Below are 12,876 nucleotides of genomic sequence, written 5' to 3'. Positions count from 1 at the left end.
ATTTCAGAGGGTTTTTGCTGCTAGGGCAAAGGAAATCTGGACAGGCTTTGCGGTTTGTGGATTTTTGGTGGAATTTCTAGTTGAAGTACTGGACAGTGTATCCTGTTTATAGGCTGCATTATATGTCTTTAAATTCTTTCTTAAATGTCTGTGCAGTTCTGCATTTTTTCGACACTTTAAGAGATTATTTTTGATTGCTCCGGGGTCCACGCACATGGGCGGGACTATTCACTAGATTATCACTATAACAGAGATACCCCTACTACAGAACTGGAGTTACAGAAAAGAAACTACTCCTTACAAGGGCATCTGGCTCCAGGCTCTTTGGCAGACCCTCAGCTCTACAGTAAGATGTGCAAACCTCAGGTGATGTCCCTTCATCAGTGATATCTACCCTGGATCACAAAAGTGCTCTGTGTGCCGTGGGCATCCTTGGTTGCGAAGAAGCTTGGAAATGAAACAATGTGGGAAGGTTTATGTCTAACATTTATACACTGTTTCCAGACAGGCGATGTGGATCCACTATCTAAAATCCAGGAACATGTTATGGTTGTTCCTTTATACATTTCATTCACATATCTGGCTGCAGTGCAAACACAATCCTTGTGCAAGGTGATTGCTGTTTCATTCTTACTGTGGCCTGACTGCAGAAGGCTGAAGAGGCCGAAATAGCCTGAGACTGGTCTTGCGTTGCTTATTTTCTGGTTCATTTGAGGCTGAACAGTTCACATTGGAGCAGGAACAAAACTGATTTGCATATGGCTGGGTCGAATATGAGGTGGCGTGCCGTCATCAACCTTCATGATGTTCCACGCAAGGAAAAACCAGAGGTCCACTGAGGTCTATCGCAGCCTCTATTTTGTACGTCAAAGCCTGACCATGTAAAACTGATTCACTACCTTCAGCATTCACGCACTTGCAAACAAAACGGAGTCCTCCTACCATTTGCCATACATACAGAAACGTGCAACACTTGCAGGCTTTCAATACAGCTTCTGGACGTGAAATGTAAGCAGAACTAAACCCAAGGTGATCTGCAGTCATTTTGTTCTCCGAACAGCTAAAAAGGGCCAGCCCAATACTATATGTTCAAAAACAATAGATTCCCACCACTGCTTACTATACATGCTCTCACTAACACAGATGGTGGTGTCTTTTACACTGGAGGATAAGCTTTGGGCGTGCATCCTCACTCTGGTGGCAGGCCCTGGGTCTTATGGCTGATTTTGGTCCTAACTCTCAGCACCGACGCAGGATTTTGTTTGTACTGGGGTCATTGGAAATCAGGGTACCAGTTTCCCATGCAGTCAGGTCATGCCGGGCAGGGATGCATCTCAGTTTACTATGTGGTTAGTGTTCCTAACCCACCATCCGCTTGCTCCTTGGGCCACTGCTACTGTGGTCAGACTTATGTGGTATTTGAAGGAGCTTTAGAATTCCAAAAAAGTTTTAGAACAAATTCTTGGTTAGGTTGATACCCTAAAGAGGACATTTTTCATTTATTTTCCAGTATGTGAGTGATGTTTGGAATCTATACTTTAATGATAATTGTTAGTTATCACAGTTTAAAGACCCTTTCAAATTAGTATTTTTGTTAAAGATATTATCAGGTGTGATTGGACAGTGTCATGCTGAATAATGACTCAATCCTTCCCTTAGGGAGTTTCTCATCGCTGCCTCTTTTGACCATTCCTGCTAAGACTGTCTAATGGGGTTAGCCTCAATAGTGCTTAGTTTAGTTGTTATTGCAGAAAACTAATGGCTTTCTTGTTAAGTATGAAATATTCTATGTGTGACGGGCTGTATAAATATATTTTCCAATTTATTTGAAGTTGCTATATAGCTTCTCCCATAAGAGAAAATCGACCTGTGAGGTCTCAATATTCAGTTTTGGATTACAACAGAATAAATTAACGACTTTGCTTATGCTCGTAGTAAATGGTCTGCACAGAAAAGATTAACATTCTAGCGTTTGGTGGAAGCTCAGTTTGACCATCTTTTCGGCATGGTGCTGATATGCTGGCCACTATTTATTATTGTGTAACCCTCTATTGGAAACCATAACCTCTCCAACGTGATAATGGAATGACTACTGAAGTATAATATATAGTATAGGGTATTATTAATTACCCTGTTAATGTTTACTGTGAGAAAATAATTCTGATGGCTCAACCACTTATGCTGAAGGAAAGGTGGTCTTAGACTTTGTGGGAGGGATTTGTTCGAAAAGGAGATTGGCGCAAGTACGCAGTCACTCATTTTATCGAAATGAAAATAGGTGTATGCTCTCATGACTTCCTGGCAAGAGCTAAACTTTTGAAAATGTGATGTTCTTTAAACTTTGATACTCCAGAACCAAATAAGTTATCCAGCTTGTGCTGACGCGACATAAAATATGGTAGAGGTGCCTGTTAGATAATTCTATGACCTAGTATTTTTTTAATACTGCCCATTGCGGATAATGTGGAGCTTGACACATTGAATTACAATGTAAAACATTTGACTATGGAACTAAGTGCAACAACTGTTTAACCTTGACTGGTGGAGAGAAGTTATACAATTATGACACAATTAGCAAAAGCAGTTTATATGGCCTTTATTTTAGTAATGAGAAGTTGGAATTGCAGACATAACATTGCTATCATCAGTATAAGGCCCATTGACATGAGGACCCTGCTGCACCCCAATAATAACTTACTTTACTACCAGGTGTTTGGGACCCCTTTACCTTGCTTACATTATGGGCCATGGCATTCCTGTAACCTAATTTTCAAAGGGTGCAGGATTTCCGACGAGAAAGGAAAGCTTGAATATACTCTGTTTCAGAGGTCTCTAAAGAGGAGATTGGAACCTATTGCTCGCTCACAAAGTCCCTGGAAGTAGCTTGTAGAAGTGAACCCCAGCCTGTAGGTCATACAGAGTGTCTGGGCACATTGAAAGAGTCAGTGCTTCTCATCTCCAGACCCCATGAGTAACAGCCAGATTTACTGTAGGTTTCCTCTGGGTACCCCTGCAAATACTAAAGCAGTAAAAGAGCTGTCGGGGGTGTGGGGAACTAGGCATCACTAACCTGTTGTAAACACTTAAAGCCAGATTCATCATGCCCTTGAATTGCCCTTGCATCACTCATCATGACGCAAGGCACCGCAAGGGCTTAAGTCCGATTTACTAAGCCATGCAGATCCACCTTATGTGCCTTAGTAACGCAAGGCAGCGCAGCCTTGTGTTAGTCTGCGGTGGGACGGCGTTCCATGGGTGTAGACTGGGTGTACCCATGCAACCACCAATGCATTAATTTTAGCACATTCCCAGATTTATTAACCCCTTCGATGCTCATGACTGAACTGTTCCGTCATGACCACACCCGCAATAGGAATGTTCAGCACCGGGGGAAAATCGGGGCCGCACGCAAGGTGTTTAGATTAGTAAACCAGGGGATGCGTCAAAAAGGTATGTTTACCAACAGAGGCATACCAAGGAGAAATATCTTTATTTTTTATTTCTGCAGCACACTTACAAAGAGGAAAATGCTTCTGAGGATTGATTTTGTGCAGTAAGGTGTCCCTTCCTACAAAAAGAAAAAAAAATCCTTCCTGTAATGCAGGCACCTTTGCACCATGGTGCGAGAGTTCCTGCATTAGCGCTAGACAGCTCTCTGTGCACCAGCGCAGGGAAAGAGCAGGAATGACGCTACAACCGGCCGCCACCGTTAGAGCTGTGGTTGCCGATCTAAGAAAGAAGTTAATAAAATTCCCTGCAAAGCCAACAGCATGAATTTGAAGACGTCCGGGCATGGGTAACCATTTCTTGCACAAAGCAAAGCAGGCTATGAATGTGCTGTATCAACCCATCACCCATTGTACTTCCCTGCTGTAGGGAAGCTGATGGGATAGTGAAGAGAACAATTGACATTCATATAGGCAAAATACTGTTAGTGACCAAAGTTCTGGTGTAAATTGTGTTTCATTTCTGTGTTTTGCATTATGAATATGTGTGAACCTTCGGGTAAAGATTTATCAGAAGCAGATGATAAAGCAAACTAATCTAGTGCTGAGATCCTCTGAAAATGTTTTGCTTCACCATTGAAATACTTTTTTTTATATTTAAAAGTACAAAACTGCAAGTACCAAAATTAAATGGAAAGCCTGAAGCACTCACACCTAGTGAGCCTGATAATGTCATGTCGCCAGGATACCTTGCTTCCTGCAGATTGTAGTCTTTGTTTGCCTTTTTACTCCAAGTTCTCTAATATGTTGATTTTTAAAAGCAAAACGAAGGACTGGAAACAGCATGGATCTAGTCTCACCAGAAACGGGCAAATTGAGTCCTATAAAATCATAGGTTGTCTTTGTTGCTGAGATCGTTTTATCACTTGGAAGTAGCTGGGAGAAGTTATTGCCTCGAACAAAAGCACATTCTGAATGCATAACTACAAGAATACAATCTTTCCTAAGATACAATCAGCTGAAATGTGACCATTTTAAAACTGTGTAATTAGGAAAGGTCTGTGAAATCCGTAGTATTGGTTTATTGTGATACATTCCAAGATAATCAATCTCATGACATTTTCCATTTGAATAATTTTGCTGTGTCCTCGAAATTACCTTCTGGGTGCTTAAAGAGGAGAACATTGAAAAAATACCATCATTTCAAGCTTGAAAAAATAATTTGGCTTACGTATGCACGAAAGGGGAAATGGAGGCAATATCTGGTACTTTTTGTTTGTCATATATAGGATGACCAGATTGCAGCATCTCACCGGGACACCACTTTTGCGTACCTGGACTTTGCTTTTATGTATCATTGTTATAAGGCGTGTTGGTCCAACCGGGTCAGGTAAAATGAATCAATACAACAACTCTCAATACCCAGGGAGGTGTTGAATCAAAACCCAGACTGTGAAATGTGTGTCCCACTCACATGGACTCATCTGATCACCCTAGTCATAAATCTAAGCTACATGTCAGTAAATGTGTGCAGTTGCTATGGCTTTTACCTTTCTTCACTGAACCACTGTTCTGCTTGTGTAAGTGTCATGTGGTGCATGGGAAAAATCATATCACGCACTGTTTCTAAATATCGCTCTAAGTCGCTTCCAACCTTAGCGGGTACATAGCGGTCACGTTTTCATATTGCATATGTTTGACATTTCCACACTGTCCCTGTACTTATGAGTGACATTCTATCAGTAAAATGTGGGACAGTTCGAGTAACACTTTCTCACGAGTAAAAGCAAGCACTTAGGAAGCCGGTCCCTAAGTTGAAAAAAAACCTGTAATGTTAAAAAGAACATTTCTTATTGATAGTCTGATTAGTTCTAAAGCACACATTTAACAAAAGCACTACTAGATATGGTTGTTTAAAGTAAAATGCTCCCTAAATATGCTAGTTCTTTTACTTTTATGCTGCAAAACTACAATCTGACTTTTCTCTTAGCTTGGTGATTAGTTCAGGTCAGGCTTGCTGCAGTTTCAACATAAAATGAGCACCACTAGCTTGCCTCTTTATCTATGCTTTACTTTCCTAACACATTGCAAGGGCGTAACGGTGTTTGCCCCAGTATTGGAACTTTCATAGATTCCCATGCTTTGTATCATTCCCCGTCGTCGGACTGGGAGTCTCGGTATTAAAAATTACCATAGTAGTAGGTACAAAAGAGAAAAGAAAGGCCTAGGCCTCATTCCCTTTTGTAGCATATCAGCCTCTTTTTGTAAAAGAGACCAAACTTTTGGCATCAGCCAATCAGAAGAGCCTCACCCTTAGAACCTTCCTGAAGGAACCTCAGAGCCTCAGATTTTCTACCGCACGTTGTGCTAGGGAGTCTCCATTGAGCTCTGCTCTATTTCTACTCTTTCAAACTCATTTCTACAGTTATTTCTTCAGAATTTTCTTCAGATATCATCAGGAATCTCTTTTCTTCATCAAAATGTCGGAGGTTGAAAAGAAAAAAGCCCTTTTCAAGCCCTGTTCCTCCTGTGGGAAGAAAAGGCTGTTTGTGGAGGACAAACACAAGGATTGCATCTACTGCCTGTATCCAGATCACAAGGCGGAGGACTGTAAGATTTGCCGCACTCTCTCCACCAAGACCTTGAGAGATCGTGCTGGAAGGCTTCTTACATGGTTGCAGAGGCAGAAGGAAAGGAAACATTGAGTTTCCACTGATGAAGAGGAATCGGTTTCCTGTGCTTCTTCAAGAAGGTCAGTGAAAAAGGGTAGAGGTTCCCCATCTTCCTCTTCTGGGCGCCCCTCAAAGGCTTCAAAGAAGACCCCCAGGGAGTCTGATGGCCGGGGTTCAGGAGGTCCCCCCCCACCACAGTGGGTCGGGCAAGGCAGAACTGGTTTCGCCTCCTAAGGGTGAGAAGACAGACCCAGCCTTCAAAAAACCCTCTTCACACTCTTCAGAGAGGAGTTCCAAGTCCTCTACGACGAAGACTTCGTCGGCGGTGGCTCCGTCGACGACGAAAATGAAGCCCAAGATCCAATTGGTCCCGTCGACGGGAGCGTTGACGACGAAAGCTCCGTCGTCGTAGTCGAAAAAGAGCTCGACGGCAGCGTCGACGGAAGGTATGCCGTCGACATCGTCGACGAAGACATCGTCGACTGAGAAGACATCATCGTCGACGGCGGGGACGACGACATCGTCGACGAAGAAAACATCATCGTCGACGGCGGTGACGACGACAAAAGTGCCGTCGACGACGGTGTCGACGACGGTCATGTGACGACAACAATTTCTACATCGACGGCGGGCTCGTCGTCGGTGGCGTCGACGACGACGACATCTGCACTTCCAATCTCGTCGACGAGGATTTCACCGGCGTCGACGAACCAGCCTACAATACTGGCGGCAGAGAGAAGAGTGACAATTTCTCTCACAAGAATCACGCCTGAAATGACATCCCCAAGGAGAGTGCCCTCTTTACCTCCCACTATGTTGCTGGACCAAGAGGATTCTGATGGGGACGGTCAAGATGGTTTTGATTATGCAAATAGCCCATCTCAGCTTCTCATCAAAAGTCAAGAAACTGACTCGGAGGAGGCATATGAACAAGGTGGAAGCTACTATCCACAAACAGACCACTCACGAGACCATGAACCACAAGACATGGTTTCAGTCCCATCGTCATTCTTGCATGACCTACACAAGATGCTGCAAGACTACAAGTCGAAGGCCGAGCGTCCAGCACCAAGGAGGTCTACTCCGTCGACACCAACGAAGGGCCAATCTTCGGCTGTCCCTCCTGTGCACCCGGAACAAAGTCCTCCTCAACCACAGTGTAGGAGAGTAGGGTCTGCAATCCTATGATCACCCAGATTTTTTGCTTTTGTTTCACTGGTTTACGACTTTCTCTGGCTGTGGGCCTGCCAATCAGACCCACAGCCTGGCTGTTCTCTCTTTAAATTACAACGTGTACCCTAGGTGAATTTACCAATTGGTACTGGGCCACCTTATCAGACCCTGTAACTCAGGGCATAGGTGTACCCAGGGCCTACCAGGGGCTGAAGCATGTATTATGCCACCCCTGGCTGGCCTCCTAAATCTGACACAACTGGCTGCATGACAGCTGGGGCAAAGTCGTGTAATCACCCTTTGCTGTAGATATAGTATACCTATATCTAACCCTAAAAATGGACACACAGATTCCTATCAGTCACTCCTATGGCAGGCCTTGACAATCCTGAAGGCAGAGTGCTTGGAAACATGTGAGATGGTGCTCTGGCATGAGCTGAGCCTGTCTGCAGTTTGCGGAACCAAGTCCTAATAGCTGTTCCATGATAACGCATACCATATACTCTTAAGTGCATTATAATCCTCGCGGTTAAATGCTATCTTTGGTATTGCTTTATCAAAACATGTCGAGTAAGGTGTCATACGAATTGGAATACTAACCCCTCGCCAATTCTGGCGATGGGGTTAGCATTCCACCATTCTAGAGGGACACGACATGTATGTAACTGTGAACCCCGGTTAAAGTTAAACGAAGCCTCAGCTCCACAAAATGGATGCTGCCACCACAGACACGAGTCTGACCCCCTGCAGCTGGGAGTCCTTCCAGCGAGGGGAGCCTGGACAAAGGGTTTCCTGTCCGGGGCGGTGCTAGCACCATCCCAGACAGGGTTTTGTGTATCCTGGGTAGGCAGGGCTTTACAGGAAGGTGACTGCTGAGTGGCACCCCGGTGCTCACTACGCATAGGCCGGTCAGAACCAGTTCCAGGGGCACACCAGCCCCTGGCCTGGGGAAAGTCCGGCATGGGAGAGGGGTGTAACCACCCCCCTCCTAGTCCCACCCATAGGCAGGACCTAGTCACCGGGTCAGCCCCTTTTTTTAGTATAAAGATAGGAGCGGGCCCCCTGTTCAAATTAGATCATCTTTGGAATCAAGACACGACTTTCTGCGAAAGGACATCAAGATTTCTTCTTCAAGATTCTCCCTTGTGGCTAAGGAGTAGTCACCCTGCATCAAGCGGGCACCATCCTAAGAACACTGCGGTCTGCTGCAAGTCCTTCCTCCGGAATCCGACTACCCAGCTCGACGAGACCCGGCTTCCCTGGCACCTCTGACCTCTACTCACCTCTACAGCCAAGCTGAGACCCGTGAGTGCGACGAGACCTCGAGGGACCGACGATCGCCAAGACTGCACGACTTCTTTGCAACAAGCCCACCGAGTGTTCCACTGGTGAGTGCTTTGGGGTCTGAGAAGCCCCAACCCTGAGCAGCTCCAGCACCGAAGATCAGCCCTCCAGCATCTCCACGATCTACGTGGGGCCCTTCTGCTTTTGCCTGCTCACCGCGTTGTTTGGCTACTAGCCGGCTGGCTTGTGGCCTTCTTAACGACGCCCGACGACATCACTGCTGCTGGTCTGGTTGCTCCAGACTGGCCCTCGCTTCCTTCTTCAAGAGAAGCACCCCGGACCCTCCTGGTCCACTCCAGACGCCATTTTGAGTCCACCGCGTGGGCTTGAATTGGCCAAGGCTTTGTTGCCCAATCCTGGGTCCAGCGACGCCGACAGCTTCATCCATCGTGGGACAGCTCGCTCCTCCATCCTGGTCGCCGACAACGCCTCCTGGTCCGTGAGATCTGCAGAGCACAGCGCCACCCACTCACCTAGTCGAGGTGACTACCATCCGGTGCCCTCCTGGTGCCACCTGACTACTAGCTAGTAGTCACGAACTTGGTCCCCTCTGCTTTCAGGTATCGTCCATCTTCAAGATCCAGGCTTGGATCACTTCGAACTCTCTTCACTGGTCGCCTGCCAGCATCTTTCTTCCAGGCTCCTGGTCCGTCTACGAGGATTCCCGACGTCTTTTGAGACCTATGCAGCTGCAGCCCCTGGGCTAGGTAACTTCGGCATTTCGGTGCCCCAGCATAGCCTCACTATCCAAGGGTCAGAATCCACTTTCGTTTTCCTCCCACCAGGTCGGGTTCGCCCGAGAACACTAACTCTGGGAAATCTAGCTACCATAGACTTTGTCCCGCATCACACGTGAGAGTGCACACCCTGCACCCGAGTCCCCTGGGTCTCCTAGAAGTAATCTGAAGATTCTATAGTCAAGATCTAGTGAATCCAAAGCCTATTAGTACTGTACTTACCTGCTAGTAATTTCGCATTCCACTTTCAGAGTATATGGTTTTCCGTGCCCCTCGGGCATTTGTATATACTGTGCTAACTTAAGTATTTTCGTAAGAGTTTTGTTTTGTGCTTAGTACCCTGTCCTCATAAAGAGTACGGGGCTGTTGTGATTCTTAATAAATATCCTGTTTATTTTCATAACACTTGTGTGGTGTCCTTTCACTTGGTGTTCAAGGGGTATATGTGTGGTATAACAGCTGGCTTAACACGCCCTCTCGAGTCTTTAGCCTTAGACTGCTCGTATCCACGCTACTAGGATAGCTGGTCTATAAGGTTGACTTACAACCAATCATCAATAAGGGTTGCTGGACTGATACATAGTGTTCACTAGAATAGTGAGCACTGCATATCAGGCCACCTTCTCACATTGGTGAGCAGCGGTTGGGATTTGAGCTTGCTGTTGTTCTACCACACGTATCCTAAGAATATCTTGTTGAAAGATCACATAAGTACTTCAGGTACATATAACTTAGCTTAGAATACTCTGAGTTCTACTGAACCAGCTGTTGTAGCTCCTCAAGGCTTAGCACACCTTGGCTACAACTCTTAGCAAGGGATCAGTAGGTAAACACATAGTGTAGGTAGGTGCATCACTTACACCACACTAGAAACAGTATGTCAGACAAAGGAGGAAACTAAGGGTGAGGCTCTTCTGATTGGCTGATGCCAAAAGTTTGGTCTCTTTTACAAAAAGTGGCTGATATGCTACAAAAGGGAATGAGGCCTAGGCCTTTCTTTTCTCTTTTGTACCTACTACTATGGTATTTTTTATTACCGAGACTCCCAGTCCGACGACGGGGAATGATACAAAGCATGGGAATCTATGAAAGTTACCAATACTGGGGAACCAAAGTTACAGGTAAGTAACTTGTTTTCATACTTTTTCATGTAAAAATGCTGCAGCTAGAGTATTTAAAAAGAAATCTGCCCCAGTGCTGGTCTGACCTGTGTAAGGAAATTAGTTACACATCTGTCCAGCCCGAGCCTGCCTCACTTTCTATGTACTGCCAATGCTGCTCTCTCATCTATACCAAGTCAGGGACTCCCTTCCTGTCAGTCCGGTCCCTGTGGCAAGCTGAGGCAGGGATTGAGGACTGCGGATGCCAGGTCACAGTGCACAGAATCGCTGCTCTCTGTACTCTTGACACTGGCTGCAGCACTGAGGCCGAAGCACGAACATCGCTGGATGACGTGGCAATTGAAACAATGTTATAGTTGCAATTTCCATAAAGTAAACAACTGCCGGACACAGAATTACATCTCCATAGCAATGCACCTCTCCTCAAACTGGGCCCAGGTCACAGAGCACAGGCTGGTAAGAAGTGAACCACCATCTCTGTGACTCAATCTGATTTAGCGCCTTGTCACACATAGGAGCTAGCTTTCTGACCTAGCATTTTAGTGCAGTGATGCGGACACCAGCATTAACATGCGTTCGTCTAACCGGCAATGCGTGACATTTGGCAGGGCTGACCGTGTATCCTTGTACATAATGCTAACTTAGAAATGCCAGACAAATAAATACTAAGGACTCGCTAGCTGTCCCCAAATTGCTTCCCTCTTTTCTGCTTAGAAAGCTCTCTTATTAGGCCGAGCTTTCGAGCCCTGTTGTATATACATTTGTGATATACTTCTGTGTGGGCTTAAAGCCCATCCCTGTGCTTTTCATTTGTTTGGTTGTGTCCTTTAAAAATCCTTTCTTACTAGCGGGCAGTCCTGTCTCTTTCTCACTCCTTTTTGTTTTCAGTTTCCTCCCATATAACAGGACCAAGTAATGTATCTCTATGCTTTGGTTGTTTATCTGTTGCTTTGGGGGATTATTCTTTCCTTGGTTTCCTGCTCATGATTTGGTGGGTGCGTGTTCTGCCTAGGCGCCCTTAGCTGCTTGAATTTTATTGCAACATTCGTCTCTTCCACCTACTACCATGTCACTGACATTCTTTTCAATCAATCAATCAATCATATCATTTGTAAAGCGCACTACTCACCCATGAGGGTCTCAAGGCGCCGGGGTGGGGAATGCAGCTACTCCTCGAAAAGCCAGGTCTTGATTTTTCTGAAGGTCAGCAGCTCTTGGGTCTGTCGTAAGTGGATAGGGAGGTGTTCCAGGTCTTGGCGGCGAGGTGGGAGAACGATCTGCCGTCGGAGGTCGCTCTTCGGAAGCGGGGGACTGTGGCAAGGGCAGCTGAGCTGGCGGGTGGGGGTGTAGAAGCTGAGTCGTCTGTTGAGGTACGTTGGTCCGGTGTTGTGGAGTGCCGTGTGTGCATGGGTGAGGAGCTTGAAGGTTATCCTCTTGTTGACCGGGAGCCAGTGCAGGTCTCTCAGGTGGGGTGTGATGTGGCTGCGGCGAGGGATGTCGAGGATTAGGCGTGCAGAGGCATTCTTCATGCGTAGGAGCTGTCTCAGGAGTTTGGCTGAGGCTCCTGCTTAGAGGGCGTTTCCGTAGTCCAACCTGCTGCTGATGAGGGCCTGGGTGACTGTTCTTCTCGTTTCAGTGGGGATCCACTTGTAGATCCTGCGGAGGGTGTTGAAGCAGGAGGAGGAGACGGCGTTGACCTGTTTGGTCATGGAGAGGGTTGATTCGAGGATGACCCCTAGGTTGCGTGCATGGTCGGTGGGTGTTGGGGGGGCGTGGCTTAGGCGCCGATGGAGCAGGCGGCGTGAGCCGATAGCTCCGCGCCCGATCCCCTGATTAATCCTGAGAATCGGGGTCAAAGTTGGCCTGGGACCGTGGGATCAGTGTCGGAACACCGGCGGCACAGCTGGAACCCGGCATCCTGGCCGGAGGAGATCAGACACCGGAGATCTCCTTGCTGCACCGGAGCTGGGGCAATATGAGTCGGAGCTCCTAAAATGGTGGCGATCCCTTCCTGGTAACCCTGCGGGGAGTGGACCTGTTCTTGGGACCTGCGACACACTGAGCGGAGACGAGTCCGGAGAGGATCGGCAGCTGCCCAGTGCAGAGATCTGCGCTCTACAGGAGGCTGCTGTGGGGGACAGCCGATGCCGCATGGTGGCTAGTGAAATCGGACCTGCGCATAAAGATGGCGGACGCCGGGCTGGCACTTGGGGAGCAGCGTTGACCCATAGGTGAGGATCGGAGCCCGGCAGAGGCTCGGAGCAGGCCCTGGTTGATGGTGGCAATTCTTGCGGACCGGCCAGAGCCCACCTGCACCGGCCGCTGCTGCGGCGAACAGCGGACAGTGCCTGACCACTGTGGCCCGGGGGTGAGCACGACACAT

Source organism: Lissotriton vulgaris, chromosome 12 (genome assembly GCF_964263255.1).
Source record: "Lissotriton vulgaris chromosome 12, aLisVul1.2, whole genome shotgun sequence".
NCBI lineage: Eukaryota > Metazoa > Chordata > Amphibia > Caudata > Salamandridae > Lissotriton > Lissotriton vulgaris.
The sequence above is the reverse complement of the archived record's forward strand: the minus strand, read 5'-3'. Positions refer to the sequence as shown.